The sequence below is a fragment of the Triturus cristatus genome, chromosome 11 (genome assembly GCF_964204655.1).
Source record: "Triturus cristatus chromosome 11, aTriCri1.1, whole genome shotgun sequence".
NCBI lineage: Eukaryota > Metazoa > Chordata > Amphibia > Caudata > Salamandridae > Triturus > Triturus cristatus.
The window spans coordinates 1,085,415,799-1,085,441,005 of record NC_140594.1 but is presented as its reverse complement, the minus strand read 5'-3'; positions in this window follow the sequence as shown (position 1 = coordinate 1,085,441,005).

The following is a 25,207-nucleotide window of genomic DNA, read 5'->3' as shown; positions in this document are numbered from 1 at the left end:
CAAGTGCATAATTTGAATTGCGCCACATCCAAGTGTTTATAGCGGGCACAATTAGGTTGTAGTTGAAGGCAGTGAGAGTTTCTCTCAGTGGGGCAGTATGGTGTTCAGTGGGTGAGAGGATATGGCACTATGGCCAGAACTGTCGAATTTGGAACTGGGGAACTGGGTTCAGCCTTCATGACCAGTCCACCAGACCACTCTACTGAGGGAGCATATTCCCATGCTAGACCTTACAAGGCCCCACTAGACCTTAGAAGGCTTGATGTCTTAGCACAAGCAGGTGTACCCTAGTGGTGTCAATTGTGAGTTAACCTTGAAGGCCTGTCCACCACAATCCATACTGAAGTTCATCTCCAGTCTTGCGGGCAGGCCTATGCAGGAGCACACCCTAGAGCAACAGTGATCCAGTCACTGTGACTCTGTCACTGAGGTCACATGAACCTTGAGCGGGTTAGGGCGGTGCGCACGGTGTGATCGCACTGGGTACCTATTTCGGGTGGGTGCCTAGTGTTTGCAAGTATATTATGGTTTTAAAAAAACTTGCTGCCTCCTTCCTGGCCACCAGCAAATATCAGAAACAATAAAAATGTCATGATAACTTCGGTGATTATTGTTCTTCCTAGAGAGAGATCCGAGTTTTGTCTAGTGGAAGGGTTGACTCCTGGAAAGGTAGCACAGAGGGTTAATGTGCCTGCTGCAAAGAACATGTACCATGCAGATCACAAAGTGCACTGCTTTAATGGGGGGACCATGATGAATGGTCATTCAATGTCAGCTGTAGATGATGGATCCCTGAACAGTGTCATGTATGTGCATGTTTGTATTGTGCTGAGGGGATTACCAGGTAATTGTTCACGCAGCTCTCTGATTGATATCACATGCGGTTTTTCTGAGTCCCCAGATAGATCATGCAGACTGTGTGTTCTCTTTTGTACTGCCAGTCACTGCCAGTCACCGGTGTTTTCAACTGTGTAGCCTTGGACCGTGTCATGTATGTGCATGTAACTTGCATGATCGAGGTAACTATTAACGGCGATACTACGTGTCTCTCGGTCCTCTTTCAAGTGCTTGCCGTCCTTTTTCCCCAGCAAACCCCAAGGGACGGCAATCTGAGGGATAGCCCCGGGCACCACAAGCTTCAGCTACGCCTCTGGTGATGCATCTAATCCAGTCTGTAGGGGGAAGTGATTTGTCGACTCTAAGATGATTCTGGTCCGTGGGTGATGTGTTGGTAAAACTTGCCACACAGGTACGATGTGTGGAAATCCAGAATGTATCGGCGATCGATGCGGCGTCGTCAAGCGGCGCTGCATCAGCTTCTTCAGCCGCGACCTTCACTATGCGTCAGTTCTTGCAGCCGCGACAGGTGCTGCATCGGTTTGGCAGCAGCGCAGCGATGCGTAGAGATTCTTCTCGCATGGCAGTGCTGCGTCGGAAAATCAGCAGCAAGAAGAGTGATGCACCGATTTCTTCAGTTCTTTGGGTTTCTTCCAGCACCCTACAGCAGAAACAACCTACAGAGGCCCAGCACTGGGAGGTCAGAACTCTCAGCAGCAGAGTTCAGGGGAGCTGGTGGGGGGGTGAAGTCTTTGTGTAACTGAGACTTCAGCACAGGAGGCCAGCATACACAGGCCTTGGATATCTTCTTCAAACAGGTTCAAAGCAAAGTTCCAGTCTTTGTCCTCTCTTTGGCAGAAACAGCAACTGCAGGCCAACCCCACACAGCACACATCAAAGGGGCAGTACTCCTCCTCACAACTCTTCAGCTCGTCTCCTTGGCAAAGGTTCCTCTTGAGTCTAGAAGTAATCTAAAGTTCAGGGGTTTTAGGTGTAATATTTATACCCCAAAATTTATTTGTTCTCTTTGTGCAAGGGTCTCTGAGCCCAGTCCAAACTAGTTCTGTCCTTACTGGTGCAATATGACCACAGGGGATGGAGACAGCATTGTGCAAGGAAGACAGGCCCTATTCAGGTGTGAGAAACTCTCCTCCCACTTCTCTAAATGCAGCCAAACCCCATTCAGCTCAGCTCTGAGTCATCCGAAAGGGCCAGGCATGCCTTAACCCCCCCAGTGGCTGTCGACAGTGAATGCACATCCCCAGATCCTGTCACTCCAAAACCAGACAGACAATACACAAACAGGCAGAGGCACACAGAATAGTTAACCCCTTCACTGCTCGGCCTTTTCCCCCTGTGCTAAGCCTTTCTGGGCTATTTGGGGTAGTTCGTGCTTAGGCCCCTGTAACGTTTTGACCACATAAGGTATTCATGCCAAATTTTTGTCCATTTCTTCCAACATCATGGGGATTCTAAAGGTACCCAGGGTTTGTGGATTCCTCAGGAGGGGACCCAGAAATTAGCCAAAATACAGCTAAATGTTGTTGTTTTTTGGAAAATGGGACAAAAGGGCTACAGATGAAATCATCTGTTTTTTCCCTGCAAATAGTATCAACAAAGGGGGTGTGGTGCTGAAATCATCATCTTCCCAGCTTTCAGGGACAAGCAGACTTTTGTCAGAAAACCAAAATGTTTTACACTGTTTTGGCATTTTTCTGGGACATAGCCTATTTTTGCTATTTTTTGTGCTTTCAACCTTCTTCCAGTTAATGGTAGAAATGGGTATGAAAGCAATAATGGATCATGGAAAGCTATACATTTTAAAACAGTAGAAAGAATCCTGAATTCAGCAAAGGGTCATTTGTGTAGATCCTTCAAGGTTTCTTTATAGAAACTAACAGTTGAATATAGGAAAAATTGAAAATCAGCTGAAAAAAACAGCCATTTGTGTCAACGTTTTCACCTGTAACTTCTTTTAATTATGTCAGCTGTTTGAAAGAAATATACTGTTATATCCGCTGGACCTTTCTGGTTGTGGGGATATATAGAACTTGTAGGTTCACCAAGAACCCTAGGAACCCAGAGCCAATAAATGAGCAGCGTCTTGCAATGGTTTTTTGATAAGTACTGGGTGTATAGCAATTAAATTGGGGAAATATATAAAAATCGATATGAAAGACACCTATGTATTTCTGAAATTGGAACAAAATATAGAGTTTAGAAACAGTAGATATTTGCACATTTGCAAAATTCCACATTCCCCAAAGTCTTCCCAAAAAAATGGTACTTCACTTGTGTGGGTAGGCCTAGTGCCCGCAAAAGGAAACAGCCCAAAACACAACGTGGACACACCACATTTTCACAGTGAAAACGGACCCTTTTTTTGCTAAGTGCTTAGCTGTAGATTTTGAACCCTAGCTCTGCCGGCACCTAGGAAAACCTAGCAAACCTATACATTTTTGAAAACTAGACACCCAGGGAAATCCAGGATGGATTAACGTGACTGGCTCTCACCAGCTTCTGTTACCCAAAATCCCTTGCAAACCTCAAAATTGGAAAACAAAAAATAATAATTCCTCACATTTCTGTGGTAGAAAGTTCTGTAATCTGCGTGTAACCACAAAATTCCACACACCCCGCGTTCCCCAAAGTCTTACGAAAAAAATGGTACCTCACTTATGTGGGTAGGCCTAGTGCCCGCGACAGGAAACAGCCCAAAATGCAACGTGGACACACCACATTTTCACAGTGAAAACTGACCCTTTTTTTGCAAAGTGCCTAGCTGGAGATTTTGAACCCTAGCTCTGCCAGCACCTAGGGAAACCTAGCAAACCTATACATTTTTTAAAACTAGACACCCAGGGGAATCCAGGATGGGGTAACTTGACTGGCTCTCACCAGGTTCTGTTAACCAGAATCCCTTGCAAACCTCAACATTTATTAAAAAAAACACATTTTCCACACATTTCTGTGGTGAAAAGTAATGGAATTTGCGTGGAGCCACAAAATTCTACCCACCCCGCGTTCCCCAAAGTCTTTTGAGAAAAATGATACCTCACTTGTGTGGGTAGGCCTAAAAACTGACCCTTTTTATGCAAAGTGCCTGGCTGTAGATTTTGAACCCTAGCTCTGCCACCACCTAAGAAACCCTAGCAAACCTATACATTTTTGAAAACTAGACACCCAGGGGAATCCAGAATGGAGTAACTTGACTGGCTCTCACCAGGATCTGTTACCCAGAATCCCTTACAAACCTCAAATTTTGTCAAAAAAACACATTTTCCTCACATTTCTGTGGTGGAAAGTTCTGGAATTTGCGTGGAGCCACAAAATTCCACCCACCCTTCATTCCCCAAAGTCTTTCAAGAAAAATGGGGCGCCAAAGTTATTCAAAATAGAATTTTGAGATTTCCTATGGAAACACGGTCCTAACTATAACTACCTACTGGCGACCGCCAGTAGGTAATATATATATATATATATATATATATATATATATATATATATATATATATATATATATATATATATATATATATATATATATATATATATATATATATATATATATATATCCGTTTATAGGTACATTTCTTTAAGAAATAAACATCCAGCACTCCAAGGTCAAATCTGGGCACTCGGTCTTTATTCAACGAACGAGGTATAACATCTATGCGTTTCAGCAGACTCACGCTGCCTTGTTCACGACATATATGAAAGCTCCAAGTTTGCCCGCAGGCAGGACCGCACTATCCAGCACTCGACCGGCGGGTAAGGTCAACAACTGCAATTCCATGTGATTTCAGTCCTTGTGTCAATGATCACAGCCTGACGCGTTTCTGGGCTTCTCGCCCTCATCAGAGGCTTGACATCCGGTTCGTGCGTATGGATACACCCACTTATATTCACAATTAACAGCCCTCAGATGGGCTACTCGAATGAGTGCAATGCGGTGATTTGTGGGGCTGGTAGTCCATTTTCCAGATTGTTGCACGATGATGATAACTACTGTCACTTTTAAGCCCTCAATGGGCCTGGGATTGCATGTTAGCCATAAATCCCTGCGTTGCTGGTCCACTTGCAGGACTCCGAAAATTCGAAGCTCCGTGGCCCCCAGTCCTCACGGGGTGGTGCGAGTCCTCGCGGCCGGGCAGCCGCGTACAATATGAAAGCTCCAAGTTTGCCCGCAGGCAGGACCGCACTCTCCAGCACTCGACCAGCGGGTAAGGTCAACAACTGCAATTCCATGTGATTTCAGTCCTTGTGTCAATGATCACAGCCTGACGTGTTTCTGGGCTTCTCGCCCTCATCAGAGGCTTGACATCCGGTTCGTGCGTATGGATACACCCACTTATATTAACAATTAACAGCCCTCAGATGGGCTACTCGAATGAGTGCAACGCGGTGATATGTGGGGCTGGTAGTCCATTTTCCAGATGGTTGCACGATGATGATAACTACTGTCACTTTTAAGCCCTCAATGGGCCTGGGATTGCATGTTAGCCATAAATCCCTGCGTTGCTGGTCCACTTGCAGGACACCGAAAATTCGAAGCTCCGTGGCCCCTAGTCCTCACGGGGTGGTGCGAGTCCTCGTGGCCGGGCAGCCGCGTACAATATGAAAGCTCCAAGTTTGCCCGCATTCAGGACCGCACTCTCCAGCACTCGACCAACGGGTACGGTCAACAACTGCAATTCCATGTGATTTCAGTCCTTGTGTCAATGATCACAGCCTGACGCGTTTCTGGGCTTCTCGCCCTCCTCAGAGGCTTGACATCCGGTTCGTGCGTATGGATACACCCACTTATATTCACAATTAACAGCCCTCAGATGGGCTACTCGAATGAGTGCAACGCGGTGATATGTGGGGCTGGTAGTCCATTTTCCAGATGGTTGCACGATGATGATAACTACTGTCACTTTTAAGCCCTCAATAGGCCTGGGATTGCATGTTAGCCATAAATCCCTGCGTTGCTGGTCCACTTGCAGGACTCCGAAAATTCGAAGCTCCGTGGCCCCCAGTCCTCACGGGGTGGTGCGAGTCCTCATGGCCGGGCAGCCGCGTACAATATGAAAGCTCCAAGTTTGCATGCAGGCAGGACCGCACTCTCCAGCACTCGACCAGCGGGTAAGGTCAACAACTGCAATTCCATGTGATTTCAGTCCTTGTGTCAATGATCACAGCCTGACGCGTTTCTGGGCTTCTCGCCCTCATCAGAGGCTTGACATCCGGTTTGTGCGTATGGATACACCCACTTATATTCACAATTAACAGCCCTCAGATGGGCTACTCGAATGAGTGCAACGCAGTGATTTGTGGGGCTGGTAGTCCATTTTCCAGATGGTTGCACGATGATGATAACTACTGTCACTTTTAAGCCCTCAATGGGCCTGGGATTGCATGTTAGCCATAAATCCCTGCATTGCTGGTCCACTTGCAGGACTCCGAAAATTCGAAGCTCCGTGGCCCCCAGTCCTCACGGGGTGGTGCGAGTTCTCGCGGCCGGGCAGCCGCATACAATATAAAAGCTCCAAGTTTGCCCGCAGGCAGGACCGCACTCTCCAGCAGTCAACCAGCGGGTAAGGTCAACAACTGCAATTCCATGTGATTTCAGTCCTTGTGTCAATGATCACAGCCTGATGCGGTTCTGGTCTTCTCGCCCTCATCAGAGGCTTGACATCCGGTTTGTGCGTATGGATACACCCACTGATATTCACAATTAACAGCCCTCAGATGGGCTACTCGAATGAGTGCAACACGGTGATTTGTGGGGCTGGTAGTCCATTTTCCAGATGGTTGCACGATGATGATAACTACTGTCACTTTTAAGCCCTCAATGGGCCTGGGATTGCATGTTAGCCATAAATCCCTGCGTTGCTGGTCCACTTGCAGGACTCCGAAAATTCGAAGCTCCGTGGCCCCCAGTCCTCACGGGGTGGTGCGAGCCCTCGCGGCCGGGCAGCCACGTACAATATGAAAGCTCCATATATATATATTATCTACTGGCGGTCGCCAGTAGATAGTTATGGTTAGGACCGTGTTTCCATAGGAAATCCGCAACATTCTATTTGGAATAACTTTGGCGCCGGTTGACGAATCCTCGTGAAATTTTCAAAATAGGTGGGGCGCTCCGCTCCGCTCCTACCCTGAAAGTCTCGGGGGGATTCGTCAAGCGGGGGCTGAGAAAAAAGGGGGGTCCCAAAACACATTTTCCCCATGCAATTTTCCATAGGGACCTTTAGTCCAAGGTACAGCCCGAACGGCTGAACAGAATTACTTGAAATTTGGCAGAGAGGTAGTCCTCAGCTCAGGGATGTGCCTTTTGCATATATGGAGTCAATCTGTTCAGTAGTTCCTGAGAAAATTGCAGTTAAAAGCACATACATATCTATAGCCGCGCACCGTGCGAGCACCGTGCGCGCACCGTGCGAGCACCCTAACGTGCGCGAGCGTAATTCTGATTGGTGGTTACATGTTAGTCAACGTTCGAATCGGTCGAAATGAGGAAGTGTCGCCCGCCATTTTGTTTGTTTTCAGTGCGAGAGTGAAAAAGGAAGGTGGCGAACGTGAAAAGGGGGCAGGGTAGAGAGTTCCTGACCCCCTAGCCTTTGTCAGGGGGTCCCTGAAGGACCCCGAAGGCAGAAAAAAACATTTAACTTTTGTTAATTTTTTTAATCGCGGGGGTGCGCGCACGGTGAAAAACCAAAAAAAAAAAAGAATTTATATATTTTTTTTAATATGTAGTTTATTGTAAAATAAATATATAAAAAAAATAATAATACATACATAACTTAGCATTTAAAAAAACTTAAAAATTCACTGAAAAAACCATAGGTTTCACACACGTTATAGTTAGGAATTAGCATTTAAAAAACCTTGCAAATTCACTTAAAAAACCATAGGTTTCACACATGTTATAATTAGGTGGATATTTCACTCGTAAAAAACCAATGAAATTCCCCCGTTATAGTTAGTTGAGATAACTATAACTCGCGGCCGCCACTCTATCACAAGGATGATGTCATCAGTGATGTCATGAGTGATGCCACTGACCATGTCATGAGTGATGTAATATGTGACGTCATCAGCAGTGGATTGCGGGTGCGCGAGTTATAGTTATCTCAACTAACTATAACGGGGGAATTTCATTGTTTTTTTACGAGTGAAATATCCACCTAACTATAACATGTGTGAAACCTATGGTTTTTTAAGTGAATATATATATATATATATATATATATATATATATTCAGTGAAAAAACCATAGGTTTCACACACGTTATAGTTAGGAATTAGCATTTAAAAAACCTTAGAAATTCAGTGAAAAAACCATAGGTTTCACACATGTTATAGTTAGCTGGACATTTTACTCGTAAAAAACCAATGAAATTCCCCCGTTATAGTTAGTTCAGCTAACTATAACTCGCGCGCCCGCAATGCACTGCTGATGACGTCACATATTACATCACTCATGACATGGTCAGTGACATCACTCATGACATCACTGATGACATCTCAAATGACATCACTGATGACCTCACTGATGACATCATCCTTGTGATAGAGTGGCAGACCTCCTCTTCCCCTAATAAAACCTTTGATACACACATTCAAAAATAGAGACTAAAATTTACAAAAGAATGGACATACCAATAACAGTTACAACAACCTCTTCAGTAATTCTAAGATCCACATACACATCCACTCATTCACCAACAGTCCAATACAGTCACTCATACATTTAAAAAACCGTACAAATTCACTGAAAAAACCATAGGTTTCACACACGTTATAGTTAGGAATTAGCATTTAAAAAACCCCTTTTCCATAGGAAAACCTCAACATTCTATTTTGAATAACTTTGGCGCCGGTCGATGAATCCTCGCGAATTTCTCAAAATAGGTGGGGCGCTACGCTCCGCTCCTACCCTGAAAGTCTCGGGGGGATCCGTCAAGCGGGGGCTGAGATAAAAGGGGGGTCCCAAAACGCGTTTTCCCCATGCATTTTTCCATAGGACCTTTAGAACGAGCTACAGCCCGAACGGCTGAACAGAATTACTCGAAATTTGGCAGAGAGGTAGTCCGTAGGTCAAGGAAGTGCCTTTTGTAGGTTTGGTGTAAATCTGTTCAGTAGATTCTGAGAAAATAGCCTTTAAATCAATATATATATCTGTGCCCGCTTACGGTACGCTTACGGTACGCTTACCGTACGCGTACGGTGGCGTGCGCGAGCGAGATTCGGATTGGCTGTTAGATCTTAGTAAACATTCGAATCGGCCGAAACCAGGAAGCGGCGGCCGCCATTTTGTGTGTTTCACTCAGAAAAAAAAGAGTGAAAACAAGAAAAGGGGGCAATGAGGAGAGTTACAGACCCCCTTACATTTGTGAGGGGGTCAAAGAAGGACTGTAAAGTACAAAGAAAACATTTATTGATTTTAAAAAAAAACACGGGGTACGCGTACGGTAAGCTTACGGTAAGCGTACGGTAGAAAAAAAAAAAAAAAAAATGAAAATCAGATTTAAGTGTTTAGATATTAGGTGGCTCTAAAAAGAGCCGTTGTGTTTATGAAATGATTTTTTAGTGGTACCTACAAGTAAGTACCGATGCAGAGTCTAAGGTTCAAGAGGAAGACTCTGTTCCCTTCATCATTGAAGTGCACACCATCTCCTCTATAAATGTCTTGCATGTCATAACGCAAGTTGTTGTGGTAAATGGCACCCATACCATAGTCACGGAGGAAAGCAGAAACAGATTTGTTGACGTGCTTTCTTGCTTTGTCATCGCACCGCGTGCCCACCATGCGTGCACGGCACTAACTGCGTAAAGTGGGCGCGCACGCCACGAATGGCGTAAAGTAACTTAGCATTTAAAAAACCGTACAAATTCACTGAAAAAACCATAGGTTTCACACACGTTATAGTTAGGAATTAGCATTTAAAAAACCTTGCAAATTCACTGAAAAAACCATAGGTTTCACACATGTTATAGTTAGCGGAAATTTTACTGATAAAAAACCAATGAAATTCCCCCGTTATAGTTAGTGCAGGCAACTATAACTCACGCGACCGCAATCTTCTGCTGATGACATATGTGTCTTTATGAAAAAAAAATATTTGTAATATATGTATAGCTAAAAATGTATGGAAGAAGACATGGGCAAATAAGTGTCTAAATACAGTATTAGCATCAGCAGAGGATTGCGGTCGCGTGAGTTATAGTTGCCTGCACTAACTATAACGGGGGAATTTCATTGGTTTTTTATCAGTAAAATTTCCGCTAACTATAACATGTGTGAAACCTATGGTTTTTTCAGTGAATATATATATATATATATATATTACCTACTGGCTGTCGCCAGTAGGTAGTTATAGCTAGGACCCTGTTTCCATAGGAAAACCGCAACATTCTATTTGGAATAACTTTGGCGCCGGTCGACGAATCCTCGCGAAATTTTCAAAATAGGTGGGGCGCTACGCTCCGCTCCTACCCTGAAAGTCTCGGGGGGATTTGTCAAGCGGGGGATGAGAAAAAAGGGGGGTCCCAAAACGCGTTTTTCCCATGCATTTTTCCATAGGACCTTTAGACACAGCTACAGCCCGAACGGCTGAACAGAGTTACTTGAAATTTGGCAGAGAGGTAGTCCTCAGGTCAAGGAAGTGCCTTTTGTAGGTCTGGTGTAAATCTGTTCAGTAGGTCCTGAGAAAATAGCATTTAAATCAATATATATATCTGTGGCAGCTTACGGTGCGCTTACCGTGCGCTTACGGTAAGCTTACCGTACGCGTACGGTGCCGTGCGCGAGCGCGAATCTGATTGGCTGTTAGATCTTAGTAAACATTCGAATCGGTCGAAACCAGGAAGCGGCGGCCGCCATTTTCTCTCTCGCACTCTGAGGGGGGGTGGAAAAACAAAGGCAAAAAACATGTAAAGGGGCTGTTTAGACAGCTCCTAAGCACCTAGCCTTGATGAAGGTGTCCCCAAAGATCCCCCAAGGCCAAAAAGGCAATTTTTTTTTTTTTGAAAATTTCGCCGTTTACGCTTACCGTACGCGTACGGTAAACATTTAAAAAAAAAAAAAAATTATCCATAATCTCCCCACCCCGTGTGCAAATGGTGCCCGAAGGGCACCATTTGAGCATTGCATCTCACAATAATGAAAATTTAAAACATTACCTTTCACAACGAAGCGCATAATATGTCCTCCATGTGCGCACGGTGCGCGAAGCGCATCGTGCGTACATGGCCCATCTAGCGTAACGTGGACCCACCGTGCGTGCACGGCACTAACTGCGTAAAGTGGGTGCACCGCGTGCTCACTGTGCGCACACGGTGCGCGAAGCGCACCGTGCGCGCACGGAACGAACTGCGTTAAGTGGGCGCGCACGCCACGAATGGCGTAAAGTAACTTAGCATTTAAAAAACCGTACAAATTCACTGAAAAAAACATAGGTTTCACACACGTTATAGTTAGGAATTAGCATTTAAAAAACCTTGAAATTCACTGAAAAAACCATACGTTTCACACATGTTATAGTTAGCTGGACATTTTACTGATAAAAAACCATTGAAATTCCCCCGTTATAGTTAGTGCAGGCAACTATAACTCACGCGACCGCAATCCTCTGCTGATGACATATGTGTCTTTATGAAAAAAAAATATTTGTAATATATGTATAGCTAAAATTTAATGGAAGAAGACATGGGCAAATAAGTGTCTAAATACAGTATTAGCATCAGCAGAGGATTGCGGTTGCGTGAGTTATAGTTGCCTGCACTAACTATAACGGGGGAATTTCGATGGTTTTTTATCAGTAAAATGTCCAGCTAACTATAACATGTGTGAAACCTATGGTTTTTTCAGTGAATATATATATATATACATATGTGTGTGTGTGTGTGACTATTTTAACCCCTTCGCTGCTGCGGACATTCCGCTGCAGCGCTGGGGGGGGCAGGGGGGCAGCGCGGTGGGCCTGTGCTCATGACGGAGCCGCTCCGTCATGAGCCACAGTTGAGCTGTGCTCATGACGGAACGGTTCCGTCATGACTCCGCCCATTTGCGTTGTCCCCCCGCACAGGCGGGGAAACAGCGCCGCGCAGGCGGAGCGGCCGCCAACGGGAGTGTCATGACGGAACAGTTCCGTCATGAGCACACGCCAACCGTGGCTCATGACGGAACGGTTCCGTCATGAGCAGGGAAGGGGTTAATGCCTCAGTGCCTGGCAGTTACCACAAGTATTATTTCTTTGCAGCATCAAATCATACACAAGCCAAAGTGTGGTGTTACCCCACGATTGCTTTTAGGGCTTGCAGGGTTAAATCACCTTCACCTAACAAGTCTTGCAGGCTGTCTTAGCCTAAGAGGGGGAGGTGTCTTCTGAGCCCCCTTACAGCCAAACATCCACTCTTCCTTTTCCTTTAATTAGATAATGTTTTGCTTTCTTCCACATGCAGCCTGTGCAAAAATGGCCTTCAAAGATGAGAGCAATACACGTTTTGTGTTAAATGTTCAGTACTGCACCAGACACTATTTTGTAGGTATTCCTACAGACAGATCCAGCCAGTGCCTATTTTTTGTTACAAGGGCCTGATTTAGATTTGGCTGACGGGTACTCCATCACAAACGTGGCAGATATTCCATCGACCATATTACAAGTGCATTAGGATGTAATGCGCTTGTAATACAGGGGACGAGATTTCTGGCCCTAGGTCTTAAAGAATACACTGAGTGGTCTTTGGTTCCACTCCAGAGATGGACTTTTTTCCCACCTCATGCTATATTGGCTCTTTGGTGTATCATTCAGCATCCTATTGAGACCCTGACTTGCAATGAATGAGGAACCATTTTACATCAAAAAAGTGCACCCAGTCATCACACATCATTAAATATGTATGCTTTCTATACATGAACATATATTGAAATGTTTCATAAATGCTAAAGTCTTTTCTGAGTATGCACTTGTGACTTCTGTTTCTCCTCCGAACAAGTATTTCATCTTCACTAGAATCCCGGCATTGCATTGTAGTATAAGTTGTCTGTATTTTCCAATGGAGTGCATTCATTCTTGCCAAGAACGAATGAGCAGGAGACACAAACAGATCACAGTGGACATGTAGCTATTTGTGCTTCAAGGTGAGTGAGCCTGGCAAGGAACTGCTTTCATTGCCTCTGATTCAAGCCTGGAGAAAATCGAGAGTGAACTGGCGATAGACACTGAGGACAAAAAGATCATTCCCAGATGACTGTGTCCACAAGTCAATTTTAAATTATCTGGAAATAATTATGGCCTTTTCTTGGCCATTGCATAACGTCTTCTCTGAACACACACTTGTCATTAGTGTTTCTCCTCCAACCATACACTTCTTCTCCACTGGCTTCCAGGCATTTCATTGGAGAATAATACCTAAGTCTACGCCTGTTGTGCTTTCATTGTCACTCAAACAGAGGGCAAACACAAATTGAAAATAACACGTGGTTGTTAGAAATAGGGGTCTCTAGTTGTCAGAGGTAGGTACCTTTTTCCAATTAGGGGCCCTTGCTTCTAGTCAGGGTAAGGGGGTACACACTTTAGATAACCCCTGCACACCCCCTGGATAGATTGGCATGAGCAGAAAGACTTATACCAAAGGCAATGTATAAAGTATTTGTACTGAAAAAAACACTGTAATACAGTGATAACACCACAAATGGACACCACACCAGTTTAGAAAAATAAAGTATCTTTATCTAAACTCAACAAGACCAAAACAATAAAAATCCAACATACATGTAATAAGAATATGACTTTAAAAAGGTTTCAAACAACTTGGTTCATAGGAAACTATGGCTGCGTGATTTCTCTCAAAGTACCTGCAGTTGCGACAAAATTCACAAGGCCAAACAGCCGCAGAGATGGGAAGCATCGAGAAACAAAAAGATGCGTTAGTTCCTTAGACCAGGCGGCACTATTTTGGGGGTAGACAAAGGCATTCAGATAAGGCTCGACTTGCTTTCGTGGACGTTCAGGAACGGGCAGAGAAAGAATAGGACTCAGGCGATGTCCTCTTCTTTTTTTTGCTGGCAGCTGTCCCCCCCCTCTCTTCCTATTATTCCCTCTCTTTCTGTCTTGCTCCTCACTTACTGAAAACCATAACTTGAAGAAACAGTTCACAACCTCTTTCCTTCTTTCATTTAGTTGCTCACCTGTGAAATGGATCCAAAAAAGAAAAACACTCTTGCGGGAAATGCCCTTTTTCTGACATTTTTCTATTCCAAAGTGCAGCGGGATGGATAGAAATAGAAGGTTTTAAATATGAAAAATAAATACATAACTAAATAAAGGAAGACAGAGTGGTTGCAAAGTGGCCAGATTGGTTTTATTCACATCCAAACACATCAGCCTCACTTTACAGACTTTGCAGTGAAGCGCTACTTTTGTTTTCTCGTCTTTCTTTGAACAGCATTGTTGTCCCCAGGTGGGGAAGTGCACCATTCCTGGGGGGACTGCAATACCTGGGTGATGAGTGGATTGGAAAACAAAATGCGTACAATGGCTCTGTTTATGGATGTGGTCTTTTTAAACCATACTGCTTACGTTTTGTAAGGATATAAGCAATGGACATTGAAACGGTTCCCTTCAGGGCCCTGTAGTCATGTCCTTAACTTTTCAGGTAAAACCACTCGCTGATTTCTGAATAGTGAGTGAGAGATCGTTTAGGTAACCATGTTGTTTCTGCTTACATTTCACATGCTTTACTTAATCTTGCATTCCCTATGAGTGTTTGCTTTAACTTTATTTTTTTTAGGCAGCATATTACTCTTATCAAGTGCATAATTTGAATTGCGCCACATCCAAGTGTTTATAGCGGGCACAATTAGGTTGTAGTTGAAGGCAGTGAGAGTTTCTCTCAGTGGGGCAGTATGGTGTTCAGTGGGTGAGAGGATATGGCACTATGGCCAGAACTGTCGAATTTGGAACTGGGGAACTGGGTTCAGCCTTCATGACCAGTCCACCAGACCACTCTACTGAGGGAGCATATTCCCATGCTAGACCTTACAAGGCCCCACTAGACCTTAGAAGGCTTGATGTCTTAGCACAAGCAGGTGTACCCTAGTGGTGTCAATTGTGAGTTAACCTTGAAGGCCTGTCCACCACAATCCATACTGAAGTTCATCTCCAGTCTTGCGGGCAGGCCTATGCAGGAGCACACCCTAGAGCAACAGTGATCCAGTCACTGTGACTCTGTCACTGAGGTCACATGAACCTTGAGCGGGTTAGGGCGGTGCGCACGGTGTGATCGCACTGGGTACCTATTTCGGGTGCGTGCCTAGTGTTTGTAAGTATATTATGGTTTTAAAAAAACTTGCTGCCTTCTTCCTGGCCACCAGCAATTATCAGAAACAATAAAAATGTCATGATAACTTCGGTGATTAATGTTCTTCCTAGAGAGAGATCCGAGTTTTGTCTAGTGGAAGGGTTGACTCCTGGAAACGTAGCACAGAGGGTTAATGTGCCTGCTGCAAAGAACATGTACCATGCAGATCACATAGTGCACTGCTTTAATGGGGGGACCATGATGAATGGTCATTCAATGTCAGCTGTAGATGATGGATCCCTGAACAGTGTCATGTATGTGCATGTTTGTATTATGCTGAGGGGATTACCAGGTAATTGTTCACGCAGCTCTCTGATTGATATCACATGCGGTTTTTCTGAGTCCCCAGATAGATCATGCAGACTGTGTGTTCTCTTTTGTACTGCCAGTCACTGCCAGTCACCGGTGTTTTCAACTGTGTAGCCTTGGACCGTGTCATGTATGTGCATGTAACTTGCATGATCGAGGTAACTATTAACGGCGGTACTACGTGTCTCTCGGTCCTCTTTCAAGTGCTTGCCGTCCTTTTTCCCCAGCAAACCCCAAGGGACGGCAATCTGAGGGATAGCCCCTGGCGCCACAAGCTTCAGCTACGCCTCTGGTGATGCATCTAATCCAGTCTGTAGGGGGAAGTGATTCGTCGACTCTAAGATGATTCTGGTCCGTGGGTGATGTGTTGGTAAAACTTGCCACACAGGTACGATGTGTGGAAATCCAGAATGTATCGGCGATCGATGCGGCGTCGTCAAGCGGCGCTGCATCAGCTTCTTCAGCCGCGACCTTCACTATGCGTCAGTTCTTGCAGCCGCGACAGGTGCTGCATCGGTTTGGCAGCAGCGCAGCGATGCGTAGAGATTCTTCTCGCATGGCAGTGCTGCGTCGGAAAATCAGCAGCAAGAAGAGTGATGCACCGATTTCTTCAGTTCTTTGGGTTTCTTCCAGCACCCTACAGCAGAAACAACCTACAGAGGCCCAGCACTGGCAGGTCAGAACTCTCAGCAGCAGAGTTCAGGGGAGCTGGTGGGGGGGTGAAGTCTTTGTGTAACTGAGACTTCAGCACAGGAGGCCAGCATACACAGGCCTTGGATATCTTCTTCAAACAGGTTCAAAGCAAAGTTCCAGTCTTTGTCCTCTCTTTGGCAGAAACAGCAACTGCAGGCCAACCCCACACAGCACACATCAAAGGGGCAGTACTCCTCCTCACAACTCTTCAGCTCGTCTCCTTGGCAAAGGTTCCTCTTGAGTCTAGAAGTAATCTAAAGTTCAGGGGTTTTAGGTGTAATATTTATACCCCAAAATGTATTTGTTCTCTTTGTGCAAGGGTCTCTGAGCCCAGTCCAAACTAGTTCTGTCCTTACTGGTGCAATATGACCACAGGGGATGGAGACAGCATTGTGCAAGGAAGACAGGCCCTATTCAGGTGTGAGAAACTCTCCTCCCACTTCTCTAAATGCAGCCAAACCCCATTCAGCTCAGCTCTGAGTCATCCGAAAGGGCCAGGCATGCCTTAACCCCCCCAGTGGCTGTCTACAGTGAATGCACATCCCCAGCTCCTGTCACTCCAAAACCAGACAGACAATACACAAACAGGCAGAGGCACACAGAATAGTTAACCCCTTCACTGCTCGGCCTTTTCCCCCTGTGCTAAGCCTTTCTGGGCTATTTGGGGTAGTTCGTGCTTAGGCCCCTGTAACGTTTTGACCACATAAGGTATTCATGCCAAATTTTTGTCCATTTCTTCCAACATCATGGGGATTCTAAAGGTACCCAGGGTTTGTGGATCCCTCAGGAGGGGACCCAGAAATTAGCCAAAATACAGCTAAATGTTGTTGTTTTTTGGAAAATGGGACAAAAGGGCTACAGATGAAATCATCTGTTTTTTCCCTGCAAATAGTATCAACAAAGGGGGTGTGGTGCTGAAATCATCATCTTCCCAGCTTTCAGGGACAAGCAGACTTTTGTCAGAAAACCAAAATGTTTTACACTGTTTTGGCATTTTTCTGGGACATAGCCTATTTTTGCTATTTTTTGTGCTTTCAACCTTCTTCCAGTTAATGGTAGAAATGGGTATGAAAGCAATAATGGATCATGGAAAGCTATACATTTTAAAACAGTAGAAAGAATCCTGAATTCAGCAAAGGGTCATTTGTGTAGATCCTTCAAGGTTTCTTTATAGAAACTAACAGTTGAATATAGGAAAAATTGAAAATCAGCTGAAAAAAACAGCCATTTGTGTCAACGTTTTCACCTGTAACTTCTTTTAATTATGTCAGCTGTTTGAAAGAAATATACTGTTATATCCGCTGGACCTTTCTGGTTGTGGGGATATATAGAACTTGTAGGTTCACCAAGAACCCTAGGAACCCAGAGCCAATAAATGAGCAGCGTCTTGCAATGGTTTTTTGATAAGTACTGGGTGTATAGCAATTAAATTGGGGAAATATATAAAAATCGATATGAAAGACACCTATGTATTTCTGAAATTGGAACAAAATATAGAGTTTAGAAACAGTAGATATTTGCACATTTGCAAAATTCCACATTCCCCAAAGTCTTCCCAAAAAAATGGTACTTCACTTGTGTGGGTAGGCCTAGTGCCCGCAAAAGGAAACAGCCCAAAACACAACGTGGACACACCACATTTTCACAGTGAAAACGGACCCTTTTTTTGCTAAGTGCTTAGCTGTAGATTTTGAACCCTAGCTCTGCCGGCACCTAGGAAAACCTAGCAAACCTATACATTTTTGAAAACTAGACACCCAGGGAAATCCAGGATGGAGTAACGTGACTGGCTCTCACCAGCTTCTGTTACCCAAAATCCCTTGCAAACCTCAAAATTGGAAAACAAAAAATAATAATTCCTCACATTTCTGTGGTAGAAAGTTCTGTAATCTGCGTGGAACCACAAAATTCCACACACCCCGCGTTCCCCAAAGTCTTACGAAAAAAATGGTACCTCACTTATGTGGGTAGGCCTAGTGCCCGCGACAGGAAACAGCCCAAAATGCAACGTGGACACACCACATTTTCACAGTGAAAACTGACCCTTTTTTTGCAAAGTGCCTAGCTGGAGATTTTGAACCCTAGCTCTGCCAGCACCTAGGGAAACCTAGCAAACCTATAAATATTTTAAAACTAGACACCCAGGGGAATCCAGGATGGGGTAACTTGACTGGCTCTCACCAGGTTCTGTTAACCAGAATCCCTTGCAAACCTCAACATTTATAAAAAAAAAACAAATTTTCCACACATTTCTGTGGTGAAAAGTAATGGAATTTGTGTGGAACCACAAAATTCTACCCACCCCGCGTTCCCCAAAGTCTTTTGAGAAAAATGATACCTCACTTGTGTGGGTAGGCCTAGTGCCCGTGACAGGAAACGTGCCAAAACGCAACATGGACACTCCACATTTTCACAGTGAAATCTGACCCTTTTTTTGCAAAGTGCCTTGCTGTAAATTTTGAACCCAAGCTCGGCTGGCACCTAGGGAAACCTAGCAAACCTATATATTTTTGAAAACTAGACACCCAGGGAAATCCAGGATGGGGGGATTTGACTGTCTCGAGCAGGTTCTGTTAACTAAAATCCCTTGCAAACCTCAATATGTGTAAAAAACCCCACATTTTCCTCACATTTCTGTGGTGAAAAGTAATGGAATTTGCGTGGAGCCACAAAATTCCACCCACCCTGTGTTCCCCAAAGACTTCAGAGAAAAATGGTACCTCACTTGTGTGGGTAGGCCTAGTGCCCGCGACAGGAAATGGCCCAAAACGCAATGTGGACACACCACATTTTCACAGTGAAAACTGACCTTTTTTTTGCAAAGTGCCTAGCTGTAGATTTTGAACCCTAGCTCTGCGGGCACCTAGGGAAACCTAGCAAACCTATACATTTTTTAAAACTAGACACCCAGGGGAATCCAGGATGGGGTAACTTGACTGACTCTCACCAGGTTCTGTTAAGCAGAATCCCTTGCAAACCTCAATATGTGTAAAAAAAAAACACATTTTCCTCACATTTCTGTGGTGAAAAGTTCTGGAATTTGCGTGGAGCCACAAAATTCCACCCACCCTGCATTCCCCAAAGTCTTCCGAGAAAAATGGTACCTCACTTGTGTGAGTAGGCCTAGTGCCCGCGACAGGAAACGGACCAAAACATAATGTGGACACACCACATTTTCCCAGTGAAAACTGGCTCTTTTTTTGCAAAATGCCTAGCTGTAGATTTTGAGTCCTAGCTCTGCCGGCACCTAGGGAAACCTAGCAAACCTATACATGTTTGAAAACTAGACACCCAGGGAAATCTAGGATGGGGTGACTTGACTGGCTCTCACCAGGTGTTGTTACACGGAATCACTTGCAAACCTAAATATTTGTCAAAACGGCATATTTTCCTCACATATCTGTGATGGACAGTTCTGGAATCTGCGTATATCCACAAAATTTCACCCACCCCACGTTTGCCAAAGTCTTTCGAAAAAATGGTACCTCACTTGTGTGGGTAGCCCGCAACAGGAAATGGCCTTAAACGCTATGTGGACACACCACATTTTCACAGTGAAAACGGAACCTTTTTTTGCAAAGTGCCTAGCTGTAGATTTTGAACCCTAGCTCTGCCGGCACCTAGGGAAACATAGCAAACCTATACATTTTTGAAAACTAGACACCCAGGGGAATCTAGGATGGGGTGACTTGCCTGGCTCTCACCAGGTTTTGTTACCCAGAATCCCTTACAAACCTCAACGTTTGTGAAACAAAAACACATTTCCCTCACATTTCTGTTGTGGAAAGTTCTGGAATTTGCGTGGAGCCACAAAATTCCACCAAACCTCCATTCCCCAAAGTCTTCGGCGAAAAATGGTACCTCACTTGTGTGGGTAGGCCTAGTGCCCACGACAGGAAACGGCCCAAAAGGCAATGTGGACACACCACATTTTCACAGTGAAAACTGACCCTTTTTTTGCAAAGTGCCTAGCTGTAGATTTTGAACCCTAGCTCTGCCGGCACCTAGGGAAACCTAGAAAACCTATACATTTTTTAAAACTAGACACCCAGGGGAATCCAGGATGGGGTGACTTGACTGGCTCTCACCAGGTTCTGTTACCCAGAATCCCTTGCAAACCTCAAAATGTGTCCAAAAAGCAAATTTTCCTCACATTTCTGTGGTGGAAAGCTCTAGAATCTGTGTGGACCTCAGTCTCCTGAGTAAAATAATACCTCACTTGTGTGGGTGGGAAGAGCCCAAAACATAGGGATGAAGGATATAACACCGAGAATTCTAAGAGCTACATTTTTAAAAAAAATATGTTTTTAGCCAATTCTGCATTGGACACCCACACAAGTGAGGTATCATTTTACTTGGGACACTAAGCAGAACGCTGTGGGGTAGGACATTTGTGCCGGCACAGTGATTCCACACAAAATTATGTGGAAAATGTGGGCTTTTTAGCTAAACTTGAGGTTTGGAGGGCATTCTGGGTAGGAAAACGTTGGGGGATCCACGCAAGCCATACCTCATTGGACTCCCCTGGGTGTCTTGTTTTCAGAAATGTTTGGGTTTGATAGTTTCCTGAGATAGCCGCGGAGCCCGAGGCCAAAACCCCAGGAGCCCCCCCTCCCCCAAATCAGGTAGTTTTGTTATAGGTAATTTTGAAGTCTCCACAGTACGATTTGGGCCATTTCCTGTTGCAGCCACTATGCCTACCCACACGAGTGAGGTACCATTTTTATGGGGCGACCTGGGGAACCCTGGGTGGGAGGAAATTTGTGGATCCACGCAGATTACAGAACTTTCCCATGCAGAAATTTGAGAAAAAAGTGATTTTTTCCAGCTAAATTTGAAGTTTGCAGGGGATTCTGGGTAGTAGAATGTTGGGGGACCCATGCAAGCCATACCTCTATGGACTCCGCCGGGTGTCTAGTTTTCAGAAATGTGTGGGTTTTGTAGGTTTCCCTAGATGGCCGCCGAGCCCGGGGCCCAAAAAAACCAGGTTGGTTTGTGATAGGTAATTTTGATGTCGCCTCAATAGGTTTTGGGCCCTTGTCTGTCGTTGGTCCTTGACCGACCCACGCGAGTGAGGTACAATTTTTATTGAGAGACCTGGGGAAACGCTGGCTGGGAGGAAATTTGTGGATCCACGCAGATTCCAGAACTTTCCCACACAGAAATTTGACAAAAAAGGGACTTGGCTTGGACGGCAATGGGTTTAGATGCCTGAATCCGGCGCTCCGCTGAACCTGGAGGCGAGCAACAAAAAGAACACGCAAGAGCTAATCAGATTAAAGAAAGGAGCACACCAAAAGATAGCGGAATTATCAAAGGAGAAAGCGACTCGACTTGCAAGTTTCAGCCACAACAGCGAAAACTTGAAAGTTACGGAGAAGAGGATCTCCCGGAGCTAGCGCCGGAAAACAAAGATGGTGCCCGCGAGGGAGACCCTCTGCCATTGCGTGAGCTGCTGCTGAAGGTGCCCAAAAACCTACAAATGAACACCGGAGGTCCGATTGAGAGCCAACGTAAGGTCAGTGCAGTAGACCACCCATGGCGAGCACCGAGACATCGGTAATAATAACAGGAAAACTCTAGTGTGGAGGATACTCGCTCATCTATAACGAAAACGAAACCACCGATGGGGGCCGCCATCTTAGTTTTGAATATCGGGTAAACAACTCAGGGTCTAACGATCTTGCTGAATGTTTAAAGAGAGTCAATAGGAAGAGCGCATCAGAGGTGGCACACCTGGGTAACTCCTGGAAGAGACGCGCCGATACCACAAGTACGGTAGCTACCGACAATCGCAAGCTCTGTGATTTCGCCGCGTAATCAAAACAAAAGTAAGGACGAGTGCGAGCTGCCATTGCAGTCACCACAGGCAGTAAAAAGCGCAGCAATCAAAAAACTGAAAACTTACCATAAAAGAAGAACCCGCAGCGCAGCATAGCGATAAACTTTGGCGGCCCAAAAAACGAGTAATCTCTTTCTCCCCGATAATAGAGACTGGCAATTACAAGACACAGCTTGACCGGGCACAGAGGTATAACAAGCGAAGTATACCAGTAGTAGGCAAGCATATTTAGGAGACAGCAAAGTCGACAAAACCCCACCAGCACATGGCACAGAGGCACAGGGTGCAGCAAACGGGCAGTACAGGACCTATCGTTTCAGGTGGCCGCCCTTTGTGTTTCCAACATATCAGAGAAGGGGTCGATCAACACAGGAATCGCAGATACGTATAAGAATACGAAATCCATAACTCAGTGGGGTGCATAACGGAGTGGTAATTAAGTGGAAAAAACAGACGAAGGCTAACAAGAAGGCAAGTGGGCAAAATCATACCCCTCCACCCTCACCAACAAACCGCACAGCCCCTTGTATACAACCATTCAGACCTCGATGGATCAAGATATTAGCTAGGTGTGCAGAATAATACCCGCTCACAAATATTCAAACAACAAGGGAGACGGCCAGTCGCACGCGGCCCAGGCGGCCTACCCAGTAAACAAAGGGGGTAGTAAACACAATAGTTTGTTCGTGTCCTCAGCACAACGCCCCCATACTAAGACTGGAGAACAAGAGGCAACAAGAAACGCCAAAAATTTATCGTCAAGCTTGGGGGGCAAGAAATTAGCCATAGAGCTGTATACGAGAGGAAGGATCAGCCAGCAGCAAAAGAGAGGAAGGATACTAGAAATGGCTGGCGCCGAAGGTAGAATCACGCAGCAGACAAAAAAGAACAAGAGTGAACCTCTGGACTCCCCTTTCAAACAAAAGAATGACATCAATACTACACTGGACATGATCCTGAGAAAACTGGCGGATGTACACGGCCTAGCAAAATCTAACGACGGATGCTATACAGCTGGATCTGACTGCAGTCAGAGACGGCATCCATGTGGCGAATAACAGACTAACGGAAGTAGAGCAGAGGGTGAGCGATATAGAAGACGGTGATCAAAAAGCAAACAAAACTCTGCTAGAGTTATCTAAAACAACAGCAGTACTTCGCAGACAAACAGCAGAATTAGACGACCGGAACAGGCGAGGGAACATTAGAATACTAGGGGTCGCCGAAGGAGAGGAAGAGAAAAGTGGGTCGTGCATCACTTTTATACAAGACATGATCCCAAAAATAACCAACATTAGGTTTGATCTTCCCTTCGAGCTTGATAAGGCATACAGAGTACCAGCCTTCAAAACCTCAAATAAAACGACCCCACAGCCCATTACATGCAAACCTCTCCGCTTACAACACACAGAAGCCATTTTCGCAGTGGCCAGGCAGAACCATAACATACAGTGGAATGGACATAAAATAATCCTCACCCAAGACTACTCCAAGCACACAGTGGACTTAAGGAGAGGTTTTCTGGCACAGCGTGACAAGCTAAGAAAGGAGAACATAATTTTCACTTTCACAGGCCCCTCAAAATTCAGAATCACCGACAAAGGAAGATCATATGTATTTGAAGACCCCAAAGATCTGTCTAGATACCTTCAAGGTCCAACATAGAAAGAAATAGAACTCTCTCTGGCAAACACGATCAAGAGAAGAGCTTAGCCTGACTTAAGTTTGGAATGAAGGAGTGTACGAAACCCCAAATAAGGACTAGGCGATCAGCCTCTTCAACTTTGGACTTACCGCTACCTTTAGAAACAGGACACACGATCTACCTCATACAAGACTCTATCCTAAAATTATCTACCTCGAATGTCCAAACGGCCGAACCAACATCAATAAAGAATTCTGAGACAGCTGATGAAGCAAGGAAGAAATATATAAGAACATTGTAAATACTAATATCCTTTTTATATCTTTTTTAACAGAAATGTATAAGTGTGAATGTAGTAACCATGCACATATGCCTACATGGATCATTAGAAAAATGTATTATGTTAGACAAGATATGCAGAAATAACAAGGCTGGGAAATGCAACTATAAAGATGCTCTGGCGTACAAAAACGTAGGGATCCAGGGGACAGCGGAGCCGGATCTTTGCTGTCGCACGTTCAAAATTCTATGTGCAGGAACGGGGGGGATGGAGGGGAGGGGTTTTGGGGGGATTTTTAATGTTTTTTGTGTAATGTTAGTAATGTTAGTACCGTACGGGAGGCACTCATGTTTCTTTTTCTACCCACTGCACTCTATCCTTTTCAAACATTTCCATCTACACTCTTGCATTCAAGGGAGAGAACAACATCAGTCCTTGGGAGGGTACATTGAAGAGGGACCAATGGAGGACGTCACAGGTATCACACACCCGAGGTCTTGAAGGGAGGGAGACTATACCGATCGGAAAAAGGGGAAAGGACATGGTCAAACAACCAATACCTAGCATAACAAAATGACAATAGACAACACGAAAACACTAATGTCCAACCTAAAGATAGTCTCCTTAAATGTTAAAGGGCTCAACCACCCAGTTAAAAGGAAAAAAATACTAGACTACCTAGCTAAAACTAAAGCAGATATCTTCCTCCTGCAGGAGACCAGATTATCCCTCGACGATGCAGAACGGATTAGGGCGAAATGGGTTGGACAGATGGCCTGCTCTCCAGCCATAGGGAAGAAACGGGGGGTGATCACTCTGTTAAATAGAAACTCCAAAATAAATATAGAAGACCAATATAGCGACGATGAGGGGAGATTACTGTTGACGCATTTGAAAAGGGGGGAAGAAAACATCCATGTACTCAACATATACGGTCCAAACGCTGATGACTCTGAATTCTGGGTGGGCATCTCTAAAAGGTTGGATGCACTCCCACAAAACGACCTAACAGTGATGGCAGGTGACTTCAATTTGGCGCTAGACTACACCTTAGACAGACAGTCGCAGTGCCATTCACTCCCCCCAAGCGCACACAACATACTGCGAAATGTATGTACCAGATTTAATCTTAAAGACACATGGCGGCTTCAACACCCGGACACAAGAGACAACACGTTTTATTCCAACCCACACAATTCATACAGCAGAATAGATTACATTCTGATCTCAGGAACACACACCCACT